Source organism: Pteropus vampyrus, unplaced genomic scaffold, assembly GCF_000151845.1.
Source record: "Pteropus vampyrus isolate Shadow unplaced genomic scaffold, Pvam_2.0 Scaffold5, whole genome shotgun sequence".
Lineage (NCBI taxonomy): Eukaryota > Metazoa > Chordata > Mammalia > Chiroptera > Pteropodidae > Pteropus > Pteropus vampyrus.
This window is the reverse complement of record NW_011888786.1, coordinates 346,362-350,878: the sequence shown is the minus strand read 5'-3', so window position 1 is coordinate 350,878 and position 4,517 is coordinate 346,362. Positions and strand designations below refer to the sequence as shown.

Sequence of the window (4,517 nt, the reverse complement as noted above, 5' to 3'; positions counted from 1 at the left end):
CTTCCGAAACTCTTTCTTTGACACTCATGACATTGTTCTTTTCTGGTTCTCTTCATACACTTTGAATTATTTCTTGTCAGTCTTTGCCAAGTTTACTTCTTCCTTTCTTTGCCCTTACCCCTAGTATGCTTCCACATTCATTTGTCTACACTCCTGAATTTCAATATCTCTATCTTCCTCTCCCTCGCCCTCTCCTCTCTCCTTTGGCCACCTCCTCTACTATCAGTGTTTTCATCATTACTTTTATGTAGACAAAGCCAGAGTCTACAACTTTAAAACCTCCTCCTTACAATAGATCTTTATTTCCAACCAATTCTCATTATCTTTGTCTGGATAACTCAGCAGTAACTAACACACAATTCTTCATTTCTTACCTGTTCCTTTTACCTCCAAAGGGGCATTATTTAAAAGCCCTTTAAGAAATTCTTATCTACGGCCATACCACCCTGAACAGGCTCGATCCCGTCTGATCTCGGAAGCTAAGCAGGGTCGGGCCTGGTTAGTACTTGGATGGGAGGCCACCTAGGAAGACCAGGTGCTGTAGGCGTAAAAAATATTTTAAAAAAAGGGATTGTAAGCTGACAAGGTCCTTGCAGTCTGTGAGGTCAACTAAGGGTTGCCTCGCCTAAAAGAAAATAAAATAAAAGAAGAAATTCTCAGCAGTTGTGTTAAGTCCATCTTGGTCAGGAGTGGTGGCAGATGCTTTCAAATTCTATAATTCTCTTTCCTCGGAAAAAATCTTGGCCCTTTTTTGCTTTTCTTTATTGTTAGTATCAGTTCCAGAGTTTCTCAATAAGCAAGCTTTGCTCTTGAAGTGTTTTATATATCACTTAAAACAATTATTAATACTGTTCTTTTCCAGCATTTAACTATGGCCAAATGTTTGGGACACAATGTCAGAAAAATTGCCAAAACGAGGCATGTTTTATTTCTGCTTTTCTCTCTCACTAAAGCAGGTAGCCTTGAGCTGCATATGGCCATTTTCATAATCAAGGAACTAGAAAAAAATATATTTCTACAACTATGAAACACATTTGCATTCATGGAGTTATTTTCAATAATTTGAAAATAAATAGACCATACAGGGGCAAATTCTGCTATATCGTTCATTCTGTCACTGTATGTTTTGAGTGCCTGCTAATTCCAGTTATTATTCTAGACTTTGGGATTGCATCTGTGAGCAAAATAAGTACGGTGTCAAAAAAAATATGTGTGATGGCTGTGTGAGGGACTTTATAGTTTAGTGGGTGATATAGACAAATACACTGGCAGTATAATAAGAATTCTATGTTAGGGTTCCATGTGAATGTCTTCAGGGCACCAGTCCCTGTGACTAATCCTGTGTTGACTTCTTTTTTTCTTTTGCTAAAATATCAGTATAGGGAACCAGATCTCTGCCATGAAAAATAATGCAATGAGGAGTAACAAGAAACATTCTAAAAGGTTAATGGTGGTCATCTCTGTGTAGTAAAATTATGAGAAAATTTAATTGCTTTTTCTTCTCTTTTTGAGTGCTTTACAAAACGTTCAAACTTAGAGCCAGAAAAATCAGAAAAGCATACGTGTAAAGATTTGTTTATGTCATGTTTCGAAAATTAAAGAATGTTAAATCGTAGAAAATTTAGAGCTGTCATTGTCCATTCGCTCACTCACTCTGACGTCTTTTCCATGTGCTGAGGTGAACAGGTATGACTTAAAAAAGAGGGAAAGTATTTTATCTCTTATGGCTTAAAGAAGAAACTATGAGATGAAAAATATCAACATTTAGTTTGTACATTTTTATCTCTTTTCGATTTTAAATACATATGTATATCTAATTTTTATACTTGTAATGCTTTTCTGTAAAGATTTTCCAACTTTTACTACAGACCATTAATATTTCCTTTAATGTGTTTTTATACAATTTCTCAGTATGGATGAGCCCTTATTTCCTTTACCATTTCTCTAAACATATGGCTGCGATAGCATTTTCACCATTATAAATAGCAATGCTGTGAGCCGTTTGTGCTTCATTCCTTGTCTAGAGCTCAGACTATTTCTTTCTGCTGGAGTCCCAGACCTAGGAATACTGCATTAAACAACATAAACTGTGAACCCTCTTGAGATAACCGTCTCTGAATGCTTTATACCTTCATAGTCCTTGGGTCTGCGAGCAGGCTCTGCTGCAGATGTAAAATCACCACCTCTCTGAATCTCGGTTTCTTTACCTAGAACGTAGGGCTAGTGCTACCTCGTGGTCCAGAGCAAAGATCAAATGAGAGGATGCGGCCACAGGAGTTCACACGGCGCTCAGCACAGAGCAGGGGACCGCGGTTCTGTTTTCTCTCCCTCTCACCTGGGAGATGCTTACCTGTGCTGCAATCTCACTTTCCCACCCCCAGTGCTTTCTGCAAGTCACCGTTCATCCAGCAGTCGGCACGGCCCTGTAGCTCTGCTTTCTGCAGCTCTGCCTTCCTTGTCACATTTTTTTTTTTTCATTCTCAGCTACATTGCCTGTGTCCCATCTATATTACAAGGAGCTTATCTTATTTCTCCACTCTATAAATAATGGACTGCTGATAAGAATAATAATGGAAAGTCAGATTGCGGCAGAGCAGAATCGGGGGGAGAAATAAAAGTAACATTGAATGAACTTCAACAGGGAAGAAAGGAGGCACAGTGGATAAATAATTCCAAACCCGGAGGTGATGAAAGCCATCCAGCAATAAATACGCAAAGAAAAAAAAATAAAAAGGTCAATGTGAACACAGAGGAGTGAAAAGAAATCGAGGCATAGCGAGAAAGCCCAAACAGGCTACGAATAGATGGGTCTTGAGCTAAGAGGAGAGAAAACGGGCAAGGGCATGGGTTGGAGGATGAAAGGCGGAGTGAGAAGGCCTGAGGCCAGGTGGAGTCCATCACGAACGCCTCTCAGGCACCCGAGGAAGACCGGGTGTGTGAAAGCGCCAGCGACGCCGGCAGAGAGTGGCGTTGATAAGATATTGATATCCGAGTCCAGGGGAAACCAGATCGGACTTTAATCACTTGCAGATGGACACAAAGGCCAAGAGCACATATTGAAAATCAATATTTTAGAAAACCACAAACGTGTGTAAAGCTGGTGACGGAGTGTAGCGCCTGATCTGATGGGCTGAACAGCAAACAAATTTTTAAAAATAGAATTGAGACCAGCTTTGAGGTGTGTCCAGCTACGAAGAAGGCAGTGGCCTCGAGTTGTCCCATGACTGGCGATTCTAAGTCTTCATGGTTGACTTCCTGTTCTCTTCCATAGGTGGAGTCCTTTAACAGAGTGTCAATAGGTCCCTGTACCTCCAAAGGTGGCTGCTGGATGGGTCTTTCTGAAACAACGTGGAGAAACCGCCCCCGCCCCCACTTCACAATCGTCAATGGCTTGCTGCCACCTGCAGAGGAGACCCCGAGTTCTGGTTCTAGCCCAAGCCGTCCACCACACAGAATCCATCGGCCCTTCCAACTGGACGCTCCATTTCCCAGGTAAGGTGCCTTCAACGCTGGCGTCTGCAGTCCATCCGCTTGTATGCTACTGTCGCTTGATGCGCTGAGAAGCAGGGCCCAAAGGTCAGGCCACAGGCTTCACAAGCTGAACACTGCAGGGAAAAGATGCTTCGCCAGACTCACTTCATTTGAAGGACCCTGTAAGGGCCATGGCCACGGCGCTCACGGGAAGAGCGAGCACGTATTACCCTCACAGCGACTCCGTGAGCTAGAAACCGGTTTCCCCATTTTACAGATGACGCAGGAATTGTTCTCCTTACTTCACCACAGGGGAGCTAAGTAATGGGCCCAGGATGTGAGGTAAATTCTCCAGCCTGTCTTTGTCGCCATCTTGCAAAGCCTATCCTTTTTCTGGTCCCCAAACAATTTGTTCTTGAATTGTTTTATGCTGGACCAAAGTGTTGGCTATTTGCGCATCCGTTATCCTGATATCGTGACCATCTGGGTATGGATTCTTTCCCGTCAAGTCCTTCTTATCACGCTCCATTTGGAATATTAAACTCCATTTTGTAATCTCCCATGCAATTTGCCCCCAGGAGGTCCTGTGCACATGTCCTCACTGCAAAAGAGAAGAACTCTCTGTTAGTGTTCCTTATGGACTTTGAAGTCAGACAGAGCTTAATTTCCATCTCTACTGTGCCAATTTCTAGGCCGTGTATACTAGAGCAAGTAATGAAAATTATGTCTCAGCTTCCTTACTTCCAAAAAGAGAATGACAGTATTTCCCTGTCTCCCCCGGGTTTGTTGGGAGGATCAGATCAGATAGTGAATGAGAAGGTGAAGGTGATTCGTAAGGTAAAGTGCTACACAGAGGTTTAGGATGATTCTGACATCATATTGCCTTTGTCATTTCTGTGCCTTTTACTCCAAAACTGTTTGTAATCTTCGGTTGGCCCTCGGAGGCATTTAGCTGTTACCAAAGTACCATCAGGTCTTGTAATAATCTTTTTAGGATGTTGAAATCATTTCTGAAATGTTTTAATCCTTGGCAGAATTAAAGCCCA

At 42.2% G+C, this 4,517-nt stretch overlaps 1 non-coding gene across 1 annotated transcript; it reads left to right on the top strand.

Moving 5' to 3' along the window:
• The first annotated feature begins 428 nt into the window (after positions 1 to 428).
• On the top strand, positions 429 to 547 carry LOC111744192. The gene has a single exon (XR_002782045.1). It is a non-coding gene; the product is annotated as a 5S ribosomal RNA (ribosomal RNA).
• The last annotated feature ends 3,970 nt before the right edge of the window (positions 548 to 4,517 follow it).